We start from the raw sequence: 18479 nt of genomic DNA, 5'->3' as shown, positions 1-18479 counted from the left end.
TTCCTTTTAATTTTCTTGATTTTCATTTTGGGAAGAATTTCTTTGGTCTTTTTGAATTCATATTCATTTTTTTGTCCTATTTTGTGTCAAGAAAACATTGGTTTCATAAAATACATATGGAAGTTGTGCATCTTTGTAAATAAGATATAGAAAATTTATATTGCATGAAAATTATCCATTTTTTGAAAATCTCAAAGAACCCATAGACAAAACTGTTTGACTGTTAGAGGTGGTTTGATAACTTTAAAGATTTCTCCTATTGGTTTACAGTCTATTTTGATAAGTAACTACTGAGCGAATTTTGACAAAAAATGTTATTACATTGTCTATTACATGAAGTTTTTCAAATTTATTAGCAGACCCATGTAGACTCTTGCATTTTGTAAATCATACTGTATTTGATATTATAGCCTTCTTGTTTCTGTTCTATTTATATTGTCTAGATGAAAAAGACTAGAATTTAGGTTAGACAGACTCAAGGTAGATAAGCCAACTCACTTGTTAAATATCAGCTTAATCACCACTGCCTCTGGGAAGCCCTTCACCACTCCTGGCAGATGTTTCTGTGAATTCTTATATTTCCTCTAGCAAAACATTTGTCTTGCATAATTATTGTAATTTGTTTAATGAGCAACTTCTATGTTAAACTGTAAGCCCTAGGAGGGTAAAGAGGAGGTCTGATTAATTTCCCACCAAATACCTAGCACAGTGTTTGAATCAGAGTGAGTATTCAATAAATCTTTGTTGAATAAACAATACTTTTTCCCATGTGCTTCTCTGCTTGTCTACTTCATCAGATCATAGTAATAATGGGTTTTTATAGCTACCATGCCAAGAGAGGAGAAGAGTGATTAAAAATGTGAGCTCTGGAGCTACAGTAATGGGTTCAAAGTCAGGCTGTACCACTCACTAGCAGTGGGACTATAAATAAACATTTCTTCTTTGTATTTCGGTTGCCTCATCTGTAAAACCAGAAATAAGTAATTTTGCACTCAATAGATTGTAGGGAGTTTATATGTGTGAAATACTTGAAAGCGTGTCTGGTACATAGCAAGTTGTGAATTAATGTTAGCTATTGTTATGCTAGTACATCACAGGTAAATGAATGGATAAAAGAATAAAACTGCCAAAACAGAGAAAATACAATACGTGCTCTGCCTCTGGGCTGTTCTGAGGATCAAGTGATGTGAGTTTTAAATAATGACAAGCATTTGAGGTGTTTTATTAACATCATTACAAATGGGAAGCCCTAGTGGCTAGAGGAACATAACTGTTTTCTTCTTTGGAAAAAATGGATGAAGGCAGAGAAATACTTAATTAGGTTTTGTTCTTTATTGGAATTTATTTTTATCCTCTACTACAATACTTTAAATACATAGTTTTAATAGTTTAATATTTTTGTAACTACAACATAACCAAACAAGAATTTTTCCTGAGACTTAGCTTTCTGAGAAATAATATCTGACTTTGAAATACTTTTTTCCTGGATCTTTATCCATTACTTACTTTTTATAGTTCACATTTTATTTAAACAATGTCTCTTTGTTTTTCCTACTTCAACAAGAAAACTTGTAAATGCTATCCTTGTAGCTATTTTCAAATTTTCCTATGTATAGGTATTAGCCCTAAAATACTAAACCTCATTGATTGTAATAATCATTGAATTTTTTCTGCTACATACAACCAAACCATGACACAGGATTGAAAAAAAAAAAAACCCAAATAATAAAATTATCTTCCTCATCTTTGTTTGAATTTCATATAAAGAAAGCTTAGGAAAAATTTCCTAAGATAAGACATTTACGCTTACGCAAATATAGCAAGGAATGAGGTGGTTCACTGCTGTTGATTGTCCAAACTGGTGTAGTATGCCATCCTTTAATTTCTTTATTTGCAAAGAAGACTCTCACTAGCTAAGTGACTTAGAGATTGAAGATAATTAATTTGATCATTTTTTGGAGGAAAGCACAATGTTTATAAAGAAACATCCATTTTAAAAACAACTAAAATATTTTAAAACACTTAAACTATTAATATCTAGTTGCAACAGCACGTATAAATCACGTAACATGAATTTTGATCCCAAATATAAATGGTCAAAGCCATGCATAGACTGAAAGTTGCCCTTGCCATTTATTTTTCAAGTAATAGATTAGTTCTGTATCTCAAAAAAGCTTGTGTAATTAACTTTCAAGGACCACTAAGAACACAAAGAAGAAATTTAAGCACATGCGAAAAATTTCCCAAGCTATGTAATTTGTATTAAATTTATTTTTGACAATTTTTTCTAATCTGTTCTTCCCGTAACTGAGACTAATTAACTTATCCTGCTAAATGGCCAAGAAAGACATTTGATTCCAGATCCATCTGAGAAATGAGAGGCCTTCATTTTCCATATTCCTAAAGCTGGACACAAAGAGTCCCTTTCTCCATCAGAATAGTGATAACTATCCTTTATTTAGTGCTGTACTCAGTGTAGTGAAAGCAGGCTGCTGGCTAAATTCAGGTCCTGATTTCCGTGCTTACTGTGGTGACTTGAGCAAGTTACTTAAATTCTCTATGCCTCTGCTGTCTCATTGGATTAAAATGGGAATATTAATAAGATCTAGTCATAAAGTTTTATTTATTACTTCCCATTTAAATTTTTGGCCCATATTTTACCCAGAATATTGTCACAGCTTCAAGATGCCAGAGTTTTAACTGCATTGTATTCTCTGTGAGAGCTATGACTATACCCTTTTTGATCAATCACCACAATACATCACCAACATGAACAGACTAAGAAGAAAGCGCCATACTAGTTGAAGAACTAATACGCCTCTTTTAAATCCTGCGATATGATCCATTAAAGATGGATAAAAGTGACAGAATAAAACATGAGATGTGTGAACACAGAAGACTCACATGATGCACAGTTCTACTTAACATAGTGGCATATAAGACAAGCGTTTGTAGTCTCATGGCCTTTTGTTTGTTTTTCCACTTGTACACAGTTGATTAGGTAACTGCATCTTTTCCCTGCACCCAAAGGCTTTCTTAGGTAAAGTATCTTTAGAGCTAATCAATTTCCTGTCTCTTCTCATTCATTCACTCATATGCCAATTACTGTCCAAGTGCAGTGAAACAAAATAAATACAACATATTTTCTTTAAGAGCTCTAGTCTACAGAGAAAATGTCATGTAGACAGATAATATTACAGGGATTTAAGACAAAGTATCATATAAAATGATATGAGAACACAGACAAAAGAGTAAATAATTCTGCCTGGGGAAAAGGAAGAGTTCATAGAGGAAATAACCTTTAACTGAGTTTTGAAGGAATAATACTAGTATTTCAGAGGGAAGGAATCCCAAGGGCATAAAAACACAAAAAGAATACAGCATACTCAAATAATAGTGAGGATTTTTATCTGACTCCATCTGTTGATGCCTAGGGGATAATGGAAGCAAATGATGTATGAAAATGAAATGTGGTCCTCAGATAAAATGCTACATATTAAGGAATTTGACTTTTGTCTGTAGGTAACAGGAATCTTGTGGATTTTTGTTTTTGTATTATATTTTACAACTGAGACTTATATTAAGAAATATAAGGAGATTATATACCTATCAAAAGATTTTAAACATTCATTATAGACACTAGTATCTCAACATTTCTCATTGGAGTTTAACTCTCCCTTGCCTCTCTGCTCCCTCCTCTCTGTGACCAGTTTTTCAAAATAATATTTTTATTGTAAAAGAAAGTACAAATATAGAAAAATACACAAAACAGATGCACAGCTTAATGAATTACTCAAAGGTGAACAATCTAACCACCATCAGGTCAAGAAGTAAAAGTGTCCCTGAACTTCCCCTCCACAATGCAAAACATCTCTAAATACTCCACACCGACTGCAAGACCATTCTTCCTTCTGTAAGGAATCATTATTTGTTTACAGTAATTATTTCCTTGCATGTTTCAGCAGTCAAATATGTACCCTATAATGCTAGTCTTGCTCCTTTATATATTTTTTGTATGTCTTTTAAGCTTCCTTTAATCCAAAACTTATTTTTGCTACAAGTTATCTGTTGAAAAACCTAAGAGTTTTTCTACATAGTTTTCCAGTCTCAATTTTACAAACTGTATGTCTTTCTGGTCATGTGATTACCTGAAGTTGATTCTCTAGCAGATTTCTTCAGAAAGGGCTAATGAGCCCCTGTGCCCTTTTTACTTGTAAGTCAATTTTGCTAGATACAAAATGCTTGATTCATTTTTTTTCCCTTGAGTATTAATAAGATAAACTTATTTTCTATGAGCATAAAGTGTTACTCTTGAAGTCTGATAATTATCTAATTGAAATGTCTTATAAATCATGTGTCCTTTTCTTCTTTCTAGATAGTCAGATATTTTATTTTTCTTTAAACCCAGTACACTACAATATCTTGGTGTTAGTCATTGTGAATCAATATTCTTAAGTATATAATGAGCAACTTCAAATCCTTATCTTAGAAAAATTTCCTGAATTATAATTTTCAGCATTTCTTCTGGTCCCTTCAGTTTTCTTCTTCTTTGATATCTTGCTCTTTTTCTCAGTCCCTTTTTAAAAGTTACCCAAAGTCCTTTAAAAATTACCCAAATTGGCTTAGCCAGTAAAGGACCTGCCTGTAATGCAGGAGACACACAGGAGACATCTATTCGATCCCTGTGTTGGCAAGATCCCCTGGAGAAGGAAATGGCAACCCACTCCAGTATTCTTGCCTGGAAAATCCCATGGTCAGAAGAGTCTGGCAGGCTACAGTCTATGGGGTTGCAAAAGAGTCAGACATGACTTAGAAACTAAGCAACAACAAAAGTCATAAAAATCTTTCTAAAAGTTTTAAAACTTTGACTTTTACTCTTGAGCGCTCTTAATACAAATGCAATTGAGTTTTGTGTATAGTGAGATGTGTGTACAAATTTTTTTCCTGAAAACACAGGATAAAAGTTTGTTTTTTGGGGTTACCAAAAAAAGCTGTGCTTCTGACAAATCATGTATTTGTATCTCATGAAATTATGAATTAATTTGATTTATATATGGTGTCTGACTCAGACCTGAGAAATGTAAAAGGGTAGCAGTGGCCATATCGGCTTAAGGCAGCAGAGCAGACAGAAAGAGCCATTTTAGGAGCTCTTTTACACACAAGCAGGCCAAGGAAAGACAAGTGGTCTTACCAACCATATGAACATTGACCAGACAGAGAGATAAGCCAAAATATCTTTTGGAAGTGGAAGTGTTAATCGCTTAGTCACGTCTGACTTTTTTGCGACCCCATGGACTGTAGCCTGCCAGGGTCCTCTGTCCATGGGGATTCGCTAGGCAAGAATACTGGAGTAGGTTGCCATGCCCTCCTCCAGGGGATCTTCCCAGCCCAGAGACTGAACCCAGGTCTCCCACATTGCAGGCAGATTGCTTATCATCTGAGTCATCAGGTAAGTTGGAGAAGGCAATGGCAACCCACTCCAGTACTCTTGCAAGGAAAATCTCATGGACAGGGGAGCCTGGTGGCCTGCAGAGTGACTATGGGGTCACAGAGTCGGATACAACTGAGAGACTTCACTTCATTCACTTCACTCACTTCATACTTTATCACTGGAGAAAGAAATGGCCACCCACTCCAGTATTCTTGCCTGGAGAATCCCATAGACAAGAGCAGCCTGGCGGGCCATGGTCCATGGGGTTGCAGAGAGTCGGACACGACTGAAGTGACTGAGCACGCACACGCACGCACCAGGGAAGCAAATGTCTTTTAAAAGAGACTAATTTACCCAAGAGATAAACCTAAAGGAGAAAGCCACTTGAAAGGGCACTGGGGTTTCAACAGAAAGGATCTTGGTGAGGTGAAATCTGACGTCTACGACTAAGTGTTGGTCACTCAGGAAAAAGGACAATATTTGAATACTGTAGTTGGAAATTCCAGGCAGAAGAATCTAAAGAGCCTTCTTTAAGTATCAGAGTCCCCAGACTGTCAGTTCCAAATTGTTACAACAGTGGCCGTGTAAACCTGAGTCTTTTTCTCCGATCCTTTTACAGTGGTCCAGCCCTGGAGGATCAGACCCCAGAGCTGGCACACTGCATGAGGAAGCAGTAGAATGAGAAAGAAACAAAGGAGAACCCAAACGCTGCCAAGTCTCTCCGCCTGAAACACTCTCAACACTGAGGATAAGCTTCAAATAAGGTAAGACTATGCAGTTGTAAGATTACACATGGCCTGGAGATTCAGAATATTTAAGTGACACTTCTTCTGTCCAAAGGTGACCAAAGGATGTTTTTGTTTTTAATGATTGGAAAAGCTATGAGACCCTCCATAGAAATCATTTAAAAGGTGAAGAAATAGCCCATTCTATAGAGTTGAAGGTAGACAGAAAGAAAAAATAAAGCTTTCTTTTCACCTTATAAAGTTATTTCTGTTCAGTAAAAGATTATATTTGGTAAAAAACAAATTAGTTTATGCTGACATAGATTGAAAAAGGTCAGGAATAACAAGGTTAGGTCATATGTTAGCTTAAAACCATGGCCCTTGTTTACAATTGCAAAGTTTTCTTGTCAATCAAAGCTTCAAACTCCTGAGTAAACTTGACCTGTTCCATGGAGAAGCCATCCTGATCTGACTATAAGGACTATTAGAGATGGTGTGTAGACAACTCTCGGCACGTACTAAGCCCTTAACAAATGATGGCTCTTCTTATCCTGCCCTTCTTTGCTACTACAGTCGAGACACACCACATCACACTTAATCATAAGGTATTTCCCATTGGGTGAGTGTCTTTTTTTTCTCCAATCGATATGAAAATTATTAGAATACTGGTTAGAACTTTGAATATAGAATTTTTCAATAATAATTGACGACTGATCAATAAGTAGGACATCACAACAGAAATGTTTTGGGGTAGGCCAGGGAAACCAATAAGCAGCCCTAAAATTGTAGCCTTTTGTTAGTCAACTTTTCACTTTTTCTGTCTCAAATTTCTCATTATTAATCAAATGTCTCTTTATTTTATGCCTTGAAGTCTCCTACTATTAAACATCAGGACTTCAAAAATTATGTTATTTTGCGGTATCAGACTTTTGGAATAAGATTATCTTCTTTGGAATGGTACCCAAGTTCGGTGAGAGCCATATGAATTAACTGGATAACAATACTTCTGTCTGCGTAAAGTTGCGTCTAAGCAATATATGAATATTCTGCATAAAGCATGGAAAGAGTTGGTTAAGAAGTAGAAAGTTACGACAGAAAAGAAGGGCATTTTCTCTTTAGATTTAAATGTAATTCTACATGTAGGCTTCCGAATTCAATGTTTTTAAAAGGTCTCTTGCTCTTCAGTTACTTTAGTTACGTAACCTTTGTTTTAAAGATGCTTACAACTGGCAGTTTCATTTATTTATTTTCATACCCATTTTTTGTGATCGTGTACAATGTTATGTAGGAGAAAAAGAAAATGGGGATCTTCCCGACCCAGGGATCAAACCTACATCTCTGTTTCCGGCTGCAGCAGGCAGATTCTTTACCACTGTGCCACCTGGGAAGCCCAATATTTTTTTTCTAATATATTTCCTTTACACACAGAATTCACTGCTGAAACACTGCTAAAAATGGTTATAGAACGTTTACATGCTCTTTGGATATATTTCCTTTTCAGTCTAGTCACTAAGTACCTACTACAAGCACCATGAGGGTAGGATTTGGATCTGTTTTAACATTACTTTATAAAAACAATCTTGCTTCATTATTCTATAAGCTATGGCCTTCTGTTATGCAAACTATTCATTACATGTGAAACATTAACCCCAAAGACAGTAGGGAAAACCAAAATAAACTGTTTTCTCAATGAAAGAAGACATCATCCCTTTCTCATTTAGTAACTTTTTCAAATTCTGCACAGAATATAAGGAAAAGCAAAAATCAGTTTCCATTATTGTACATAAATCTGAATATGAGTAGACAAAAGTTTTTTAACAAGTAAAAAAAAAATAACTGGAAAATTTAGCTCCAAGTATTCCTTTAAATGTTGATACTGGTGACTTAAAAGCAATATAGGATAGATGATCAAGTATTTAATCATGATAAAATTTAAATATTGATGATTTAAGAGAAGTTTAGGAAGCAAAATTTATTTTTGAACTGTAACAATTCCACACTAATACATCTATGTAAAAATAATTTGCATTTTAAGTTTTATCAGGGAAAATTTTAGGCAATAAATTAAGGATATAATTTTTTGCAAAATTTAAAATTAAAGCTTCAAGACGTAGATAAACTGAGAGCAAATATCAATTATTTTGATTTTTAAAATAATTCACTTATATGGTAAAAGGATATGACAAAGGTGTTCAAAGTGTGTGTGTTTGGGAAGTAGTTCTTAGAATATATCATGTTGTTTTGTACTAATGTCAACTTTACCTTGACTATATAAAGCTTATTTTTTTTCTTACCACAAAAACTGAAGTAAATACATTCCATCCCTCAACCCTCAATATGACTATTTGTGCTTTGGGGATAAAGGAAATTTTGAATCCTTATTTATGACTTATTATTTCTCTACAATAACCCCATTCAGGGAAATGAAGGGCAGATTTGTTTTACTGATCCCATCTAAGCACATTATAAAAGGCGAGATGATAGCCAGAAAATCTATACTTAAATTATTGGAATGTAACAGGACTGAGAAATCCCTTACGGAACACAGAGAGATCAGATCTGACACTCTAGCGTGACCTAATTAGGATCTGGAATAAGAGTATTTAGTGATTTTTAAGACATTAATAGAGCAGGGTTATGGGAAAGCTAGTCTAGATTTGGCATGTCATTTTCTGTGTGCGTGTAAGTGAACTAAATATATGACCTTTCCAAAGGAAATACAAATAAGTTTACTGATTATAGAATAGATACAATTGAAAACAAAGGAAACCACAGTGATACAAAGGGCTTCCCTGGTGGTGCAGAGGTTAAAGCATCTGCCTGCAATATGAGAGAACTGGGTTCGATCCCTGGGTTGGGAAGATCCCCTGGAGAAGGAAATGGCAACCCACTCCAGTATTCTTGCCTGGAGAATCCCATGGACGGAGGAGCTTGGTGTGCTACAGTCCACGGGTCGCAAAGAGCCGGACACGACTGAGCGACTTCACTTCACTTCAGTTCACAGTGATACAATAACTGCAAATTCAAACATGGAAAACAAAACGGTGCAGTATGACAGAAATGGTCAATAAGATGATGAAATTGTATTGTCATTACTTCTTTGCACATTTTTAAAGTAATTAAATTATAAAATTTAATCTGTGTGACTAATTTGGATAATTTTATGATCATAACTATGAAAATTTAAAAAAATCTGTTCCAAGCTACATTTGTTTATTCTACTATTAGGAAAATGAAGGCAAACCACTAAATAATAAAGCAAATCAGCCTCAGAAAACAGAATATTCAATTTTGAAAGATATTTTATCATGGGAGAATCTCCTACTGGATATGAGGATGTTATGAAATTACTCAGTCTATTCTTACTGTACAGCCATTATGCTCCCTGGTAGGACAGGAATTAGGTACACATTAGGGATGGGTATGAGCAGACATGATAAATATTGAAGACAAGGCTCTGTATTCAAGCAGTTTACAACTGTCTGACAAGGTTCTCTACTCATGGAGCTTACAACTTCCCTCATAGTTCAGTTCTTAAAGAATCTGCTGCAGTGCACGAGACCTGGGTTCGATTCCTGGATCAGGAAGATCCCCTGGAGAAGGAAATGGCAACCCACTCCAGTATTCTTGCCTGGAGAATTCCGCAGACAGAGAAGCCTGGCAGGCTATAAGTCCATGGGTTGCAAGAGTTGGGGACGACTTAGCAACTAAATCACTACCACCACCACAACTGTCTGAACTAGAATGATTTAAAGAGCAGAGTTAAAAGGGAAAAGCTGGAAGATAGTTCTTTTAGTGAACATCCAACTACAAAACAAACTAGTTTTCCTCTTTAAAGTAAGTCCTCCACCAGCATGCTGAACAGAACTTCCCTCCATTGTTTGATAACAGCCTATTCTCTAATCTCTGGATGAATCAAGCTCATTATTAGTACACTAGAGCAGAATTCAGGTTCTATTTTATGACACTGCTTCAGTTCAGTTCAGTTCAGTCGCTCAGTCGTGGTCCGAATCTTTGCAACCCCATGAACTGCACCACGCCAGGCCTCCCTGTCCATCACCAACTCCTGGAGTCCACACAAACCCATGTCCATTGTGTCAATGATGCCATCCAGCCATCTCATCCTCTGTAGTCCCCTTCTCCTCCTGCCCTCAATCTTTCCCAACATCAGGGTCTTTTCAAATGAGTCAGCTCTTCCCATGAGGTGGCCAAAGTATTGGAGTTTCAGCTTCAACATTAGTCCCTCCAATGAGCATCCAGGACTGATCTCCTTTAGGATGGACTGGTTGGATCTCCTTGCAGTCCAAGGGACTCTCAAGAGTCTTCTCCAACACCACACTTAAAAAGCATCAATTCTTCGGCACTCAGCTTTCTTTATAGTCCAACTCTCACTGACTACTGGAAAAACCATAGCCTTGACTAGATGGACCTTTGTTGGCAAAGTAATGTCTCTGCTTTTTAATATTCTGTCTAGGTTGGTCATAACTTTCCTTCCAAGGAGTAAGCGTCTTTTAATTTCTTGGCTGCAATCACCATCTGCAGCGATTTTGGAGCCCAGAAAAACAAAGTCAGCCACTGTTTCCACTGTTTCCCCATCTATTTGCCATGAAGTGATGGGACCGGATGCCATGATCTTAGTTCTCTGAATGTTGAGCTTTAAGCCAACTTTTTCACTCTCATCAAGAGGCTCTTTAGTTCTTCTTCACTTTCTGCCAAAAGGGTGGTGTCATCTGCATATCTGAGGTTATTGATATTTCTCCTGGCAATCAGTACGCTGGTCTATTGGTTTGTTAGTAACATAAGTCCCTTGGAAGTCACTCATGTTAGAGCTTCTTTAAACCAAATTTTACTCTAGATTATTCTAATAAGTTTCATTCTAGGTAACATATACTATTTCAGGATTTGTTAAATAGCAGCAAGAGAATGAAACAATAAACTCTTACATTTGAACACTAAGTAAAAGTAAAACCGTTTCGAATGAATAGTTCTGTCTTTCAATAAAATGGAAAAGCTATATCTACACTGCTGGGAGGAAAGATATTCCACTATTTTTGCATCCCAGTGTACTGGTGCAGTGCTCAGTATTTAACAGAGTTTCAATCAATGTTTATTGAATAAAATAAACTATGTGATGAGCAAAAATCTGCAATATTATGGATTCTTAAACATGGCTGCCACACGAGGAAGTTATGGCTTACCACTTCCCCTTGAAGTTAAAATTATCTTTCTCCAGAAAAAATTGTATAGGTAATAATAGAACCTATCATGTATAGGACATTACAAGCAGTATGTTTTTTTTTAGCCCATCTTTTTTTTGACCCTGGAAAGCAGACATCTTTCAAATTAGGGAAATTGAAGCTTAGAAAACTTAACTTGCTCAATTTCATCCATGGAAGAAGTGGTAGGATCTGGGTTAAAGTCTGGTCATTCTGGCCTTTCTATAGCACAAACTGGGGGGCAATGTATACGATTACTACTTGAAATTACAGTAAGAAGTCAAATCCATTCTCTGTTGGGGAGCATATATATATTACTGCTTCTGTTGCTGCCAAGTCGCTTCAGTCGTGTTTGACTCTGTGCGACCCCATAGACGGCAGCCCACCAGGCTCCACGGTCCCTAGGATTCTCCAGGCAAGAACACTGGAGTGGGTTGCCATTTCCTTCTTCAATGCATGAAAGTGAAAACTGAAGTGAAGTCGCTCAGTCGTGTCCAACCCTCAGCGACCCCATGGACTGCAGCCTGCCAGGCTCCACCGTTCATGGGATTTTCCAGGCAAGAGTACTGGAGTGGGGTGCCATTGCCTTCTCCAATATATATTACTAATTAGCTATAAAAAATAATAGGACACACTTCTTCCTGCCTGACTGTAACATGTATTTGTATTGTGAAAGCACCAATGGAGAGAGACTGAATTTACAGCTATAGCACAGTAACGCTGGTTTGGGTAGAAGTAGAACCATCATCAGAGAAGGAAATGGCAACCCACTCCAGTACTCTTGCCTGGAAAATCCCATGGACAGAGGAGCCTGGTAGGCTGCAGTCCATGGAGTTGCTAAGGGTCGGACACGACTGAGTGACTTCACTTTCATGCACTGGAGAAGGAAATGGCAACCCACTCCAGTGTTCTTGCCTGGAGAATCCCAGGGACCGTGGAGCCTGGTGGGCTGCCGTCTATGGGGTCGCACAGAGTCAGACACGACTGAAGCGACTTAGCAACAGCAGCAGCAGCAGAACCATCATAGTTCCTCACTGGAAGGAGGCCAGGGCAGAATACAGAGTCAGGCAAACCCTAAAGAGAGTTAAGAGTATTCCTTAGGAAGCCATCTGTGGCTAGAGAATATTACTTCTAGGAGGCCCTAGAGACACCTCCAGAAGCAAGAAAGCAAGCCATTGGTGTGTCTTCTGGGTTGTTTCTGATGTGTGGGGACAAGAAGTGGTGACAATGGTACAGAAAAAAAGAGTACTACCTTTATTAGCATCATTGAGATTCTCAGAATAAAGACATTTATTTCTGCTAGTAATAGACTTTTAAAAACAGTAGTCTCACCCCTATAAACTGTGAACTAGAAAAGCTGGGTAAAATATAAAAAATATCTTTTTGATAGCATCTTGAAAGGACAAGATCCTAAGGAGAAGGTGCAGAGAAGTCTGCCTATGTTCAACTCTGCTTTTCCCCTTGACTCATTTGCTAATTTGAAAGTTGTTCCAGAGGCTGAGAAATCACTCAGAAAGAGTGATTTAGAAGCAGGCAGCTTAGAAAAATGGAAGTCAAGAGCTTTCACGAGTCCCATACTTCTGAGAAAATATAAATTGGACTTTGGAGGCAACTAGGAAGGAAGAGCCTTTAAAAACACCTCAGGCTTTCAGTTGGGACAGAAAAAAGGCCACCCTACGAGTAAGAATGAATCTGAAATAGGCTAGACCTAACAGACTGAAAGCCATTTAAGCTAAGGTGTTTTGCTCTGAGCCTAGTTTCCTAACAGAAGCAAAAGTAAAATCTTCTCTGGAAGTAAAAAAAAAAAAAACATGACTCAGAGCCTAATATTTTTCACAAACAAGACAGCATTTCATTAAGAATTTCTGGGCATACTAGGAAACAAAAATAAGAAAAGGGAATAGAAATAAGATCCATAGATGACCAAAATGTTGAAGCTATTAGGCCCATGTCAGAAGTTCACTAGAGAACAATAAACTACAAATAAGAATCAAATACAAATTCTGAAGTTGAAAACTATGACTCAATAAACTAAAAATGCAATTTAAAGTACATTTATAATAAATTAAACATTTTAAATTTGTTTATAATGAAAGACATGAGATACTTAAGAATAAATTTAACAATATATGTGCAAGACTTCTATGCTGAAAATTACAAACATCAAAATAAATAAATGGAGAGATATGACATAATCATAGACAGCAAAATTCAGTATTTTTAAAATGTCAATCCTTCCCAAACTGATCAATAGATTCACCAGAATTCCAACCAAAATCCCAATAGACTTTATAGACATTGAAACACCAATTGTAAAATTTATATTAAAATGCAAAAAACACACAAAAACTTGGAATGGCCAAAACAATAATGAAAAAAAAAAGTTGGGTAAGTTGGCACATGGATACATCATGCTTATCAAGGGAACTGAACAGACTCAGAAAATTAGTTGATTTTTGACCAAGGTGCAAAGGTGATATCCAGTAGAGGAAAGGAGAATCTTTTCAACAAACGCTGTTGGAATAACTGGATTCTTATTTTTTTTAAATAAAGGTATCACCCCCTATTGTTATATTAATACCATATAAAAAAATTAACCTTCAGTGCATTCTAGGCCTAAATGTAATGTACTGTGAATATTAAAAGGAAAGTAAGAGGGCTTTATTTACATCTTTATGCTAGGGAACTTTAGTATTTGGATGATACGTATAAATTCTTAGAAAAATACAAGCTACAATAACTTTTCTTCAAAATGTTAAGAAAATGAAAGACAGGTTACAAACTGGAATAAAAATATTCACAACACACATTTTGACCAAAAAAAAAAAAAAAAAAAGTATACAGGGGAGGAGAAAGGAGAGGTATTATCCAAAGGGTACAAAGTTTGCTAAACACAATCATTAAGTCTTAGAACTGTATTGTACATAAAGTCCCTACAGTTAAGAATGCTGTATTAAAATTTGCTAAGAGGGTAGAGCTTATGCTAAGTGTTCTTATCACTTAATAATAAAAATTGAAAGCAGGACGAAATTTTTAGAGGTGATGGGTCTAATTATGACATACATTGTGGATATATACTTAACTCCAAACTTACTAAGTTCTATACATATACATGTATACATATAGGTGTTTACATAAACACGTACAGCTTTGTTTGCCAATCATATCTCAACAAAGAAAAAAATATATGTACGTAGTATACAAATAACTCCCACAACTTAATTACAAGGAAACAAACTCAATTTTTTAAATGGGCAAAGTTTTTTAACATACTTCACAAAAATAAAATAGCACTATATATCCATTCAAATGGCTAAAACTAAAAACAATCTCAACTGTTGCCACGTGACTGAAAGACTCATCATTCTGTGAAACTAAAGGAAAGATAAAGAGGCAGGTGCAAGTAGACTAGATGGTGGGAAGATGAGAGAATTCTTGGCAAGGCTCACAACTCTTTTTCCAATAAGGATGAGGCAAAGTCACTGGTTGAGGAGAAAGTTAGTGATTCCAAAGGTGTAGAGAAAGAAAGAGACACTTCGTTTAAAGCGAGCAAAATAACTACAGAAAAGAGTAGGAGAGACCATTTGGATGAGGTCACATTAGTCCACCCAATTGTTAAGCTGCCTGGGTTTAAGTACAGGCAAGAAAAGATAAATGCGTGAATTCATTTATGATCTGGGTTTTGCCAGGAAAGCAGAAGTCAGGGACAAAGAGTTGAGGGTATTTGCAGGGAACTGGCTTTAATGCCACTATTTGTGGCATACATATAGCCAGAATTAATAATTCTTTACTATGAAGCACTATGCTAGTGTAAGTTACTAGTATAATGGTGGCAAAACTAAGTATCGTCTCAATTTAAGGTTGGTTATATACGAGACACAGGGAAGACTGGAATGCACCAAAAGTTAAAATAAGCAGCTAAATGCATTATTTCCAAAACTGAACCATATAATGAACTTACTCCTTATTCTACGCATTCCATTTGAGGTCTAAAATCTATTTTTCCTGTCTTCCTAATCAGGCTTTCCACATCTATTTGCTTTAGCTCTGACCTTTTCATGGTCTTTATCTAATTTAATCTAAAGGAAGGCTAATGTTTACATATTAGTGTTTCCATTACTTCCCACTCCATCTTGCGTCCTTCTCACACTACTGGTGATGAGTCTTCAATGATCCTCTAGTATTGTCCACCTTTTGGAAAAAAATTTTTTTTGGCTTTTCACATAAATAAAGTATCAAGGTACTCCTCAACCCACAACTGCTCTCTTTACAACACCTACAACCAAAACCATGAAAAGGTTTTATCCAAAAATCGTAAAATGGCTACTGCAGGCTATCTTTCTTGTATTCCCCAGTCTGTTTCTCTCAGTATAACTGCTGAAAAGTTTCTACTGCTCTGGCTTGCACAAGTACTTAGTTTTTATGTAGGCAGCAGACTGGGAAGAATTCTGAAATACAAAGTTAAAAGTGTTTACCAAAGCTGAAGAAATTCCTTGGAAGAACTGAGTACCTGCATCTGACACTTTCAGAAGAGTCTAAAATTAAAATTGGGTGGGTACAGTTTCACAGATTTTATTTTTGCCACCTTCTTGGTTGTTTCCATGTTGCCTCACAAAACAAAGGCAGTGAACTCTCACGAGTTTACCACTGTCCGTCTATTAAGTGGTTTGCCTCTGACTCGTAATAATGGAAAAGGGACATGCTGTTCCTTTCAAACACAGCACGGACAGCCTTACTTTAGCTAAAATTTGATAAGACCAAGACCACACCATAAAACACAGAATATAAAGTGTTTTTGACAGAAAGGGAAAAATAAAGCTAATTAACTCCTTAAATTCTTAAGCACTGCTAAAAGACCAAAAGACATGCTTCCTTACATAATAAGAAGCGCTTTTATGTTCCTCACGAATAGTTCCTTTTTCTTAGTGACACCCCTACCGCCTCAGGACTGGTGCTTAAAGACACAGTGGGTGGGTCAAGCCGGTTTAGGAAGACATTTAGAAGGAAAGGCTGGGCCCATCCCAGCATTGGGACCGCGCCCAGCAAGCATTTGGCTTACATAATACTCAAGAGGAAAATACAGCTCGAGCATACTATTAATTTTCCACAAAGATTTCCAGAAACCTGACTCAGAGCCAGAAACTCAAACCCTGTGAGCGGGAAGAAAAAAAAACACCTACTACGCCACCATTTCCGCCTTGCCGGGCCAGCAAACGTGCAAATATGGAGAAAGACGTACGCGCTGCGCATACGTCCTCACAATGCGCAAGCGCACGGCGAGGCCCCGCCTCACGCTCCCGCCGAGGCGCGCGCACCAGAAATCAGCCCCCCACTAGCGCCGCCCGGGGCTTCCGCCCCGAGGCCTGACGGTCGCCGTTCGGTTCCGGTTCTAACCCCGCCCTCACGCGGTAACCATCCAAAGTCTTAATATCCGGGACCAGAGGCTGGCGCCAGCGCCGACTTCCGGCGACGGGCGCAGAGGAAAGAATCTGGTGACGCTTCTTCCCTTCTGCTGTGCCGCCCAGGCTCCGGCTCTTGGTGCGGCAGCGCCATCTGGTGCTGAGTCTCTCGCTGCCCGCAGAGGGGGCGCGCGCCTTTCTCCCGGAATCTTCCAGAGAAAATGTGGCCTGGGCTTTCGTCACTCGCCCTCGGAAAGGGAGAGAGACCCGAGCTTTCGCCCTGCCGAGTTCTCACGCAGGAGGTACTTGTAGGACTTCGCACCGGAAGCTTCTTGTACGTGTTAGCTATAAATACCCAAGATGGAGAGGAAGCTGAGTTCTTTCTCTAGTTTTAAGTCCAGAAAAACAAAACAAAACGTTTTTTTGTTTCCTCACGACTTGTTCCTGAATACCTCTTAGGCATTTTTCTCAGTTATCAATTCATTAGTTCCAAGAGACAAGAGGCCATTATTTCTCTCTTGGGTGGGAAGATGGCACAGACCTTGTGGCTTAGAATGCTCTGTGCTATAAAAGCTTTTGTTTCCTTTAGCTTATTAAAGCTGTGTTGTAAAAACATGCAGCATGTGTCTGGAGCCCCTGAGGAAGTGGGGACTTTGCTATAAAAACAGGCTAAAGAGATTTCAGAAAGGTAGTCTCAGGAACACCCATGGTGTATGTAGGTTTGTTTGCGTGGCGTGTTTCTAGAGATTAACAGAGAGAAACCTCATTTCTCCCAAGGCAGCAAAATCAACGTAAATTCTCCCTGGATGTTGCTTGGAAACCTCGATTTTCCTGGAAAGGTGTAGTCCTGATGATATATATGTAGCTAATTTTGGGTGGTTATTACTTCCTTATTGGAATGGTGTGGTAACCGAGTATGGGAGTACTAGTGAAAGCTAGTGAAGTAAGTTTCCTGTAGACTCCAGCTCCCACTGACTAGACTGCTCCACTGGGCGTTTCTCCTACTCGTGGTTCTCAAACTCGTTAGATGTCCACTCATTAGATGTCCCTGGAAGGCTTATTAAACCAGATGGGCCTTAACCCTAAAGTTTTTAACTGAGAACGTCAGGGAGTAGAATTCTATTGGGTTGTCGCAATGTTCCTTCCAGTTTTCCCTTAAGATGTTAAGGAAAACCCTGAATGAATTTTTTTGCCAATCTAATATAATTATAGTTCTGATAAATTATCTGGTGATGCTTAATACAGGTCCTTGGTACTAGGATCACATCTGCAATAATTTGGAGTTCAGAGTTACTTTGTCAGCACGTGCAGTCATGCTCTTATGGTTGGATGCTAATGATAGAAACCGGAGAAATCCATTGTTGAAAAGTAATGAACTAAGCACTAGATCCAGAAAATTGTACATAAATGAATATTCACAGTTAAAGCCGCTGCTGCACATAAATGTGTTCTGTAAATTATAGTGTGATAGAGGGTGCTGTGATACCAGGTATACTAAATATTTCAATGAGTTTTGGTGGAATTTCTGCCCTTCCCATTAGCTATTAAAAGTCAGTAAATAAGAAATGACTAGAATTAAGGATAAAGTTGCTATGCCCTACCTAACTTTCTCATTTTGCTTTTTGGTAGACACCAGGCTTTTCCAAAGTCCTTTAGCATCTTGCCAGATTCTTTTGTTTTTTTTTTCTAAATCCTCTGCCAACCCTAT

At 37.5% G+C, this 18479-nt stretch overlaps 1 protein-coding gene and 1 long non-coding RNA gene across 6 annotated transcripts in view; one reads left to right on the top strand and one right to left on the bottom strand.

Moving 5' to 3' along the window:
• STARD13 (StAR related lipid transfer domain containing 13) overlaps positions 1–18479 on the bottom strand; it is a 573794-nt gene that overhangs the window by 383374 nt on the left and 171941 nt on the right. The window contains exon 3 of one of the 5 annotated variants that reach the window (XM_060394453.1): positions 499–9171. The exons of 3 other annotated variants lie outside the window; for them this stretch is intronic. The gene's annotated coding sequence lies outside the window, so the exon portion shown is untranslated. Of the gene's footprint in view, positions 1–498; positions 16598–18479 lie in introns of those variants that run through there. One more of the 5 variants, XM_060394452.1, reaches the window with a different exon arrangement.
• The window catches only part of LOC132657298 (uncharacterized), a 50092-nt gene continuing 48546 nt past the window's right edge, over positions 16934–18479 (top strand). Inside the window, exon 1 of the long non-coding RNA XR_009595230.1 lies at positions 16934–17105. This is a non-coding gene — a long non-coding RNA (uncharacterized LOC132657298). The remainder of the gene's footprint in view (positions 17106–18479) is intronic.

The sequence above is a fragment of the Ovis aries genome, chromosome 10 (genome assembly GCF_016772045.2).
Source record: "Ovis aries strain OAR_USU_Benz2616 breed Rambouillet chromosome 10, ARS-UI_Ramb_v3.0, whole genome shotgun sequence".
In the NCBI taxonomy this organism is placed as follows: domain Eukaryota; kingdom Metazoa; phylum Chordata; class Mammalia; order Artiodactyla; family Bovidae; genus Ovis; species Ovis aries.
The sequence above is the reverse complement of the archived record's forward strand: the minus strand, read 5'-3'. Positions and strand labels throughout refer to the sequence as shown.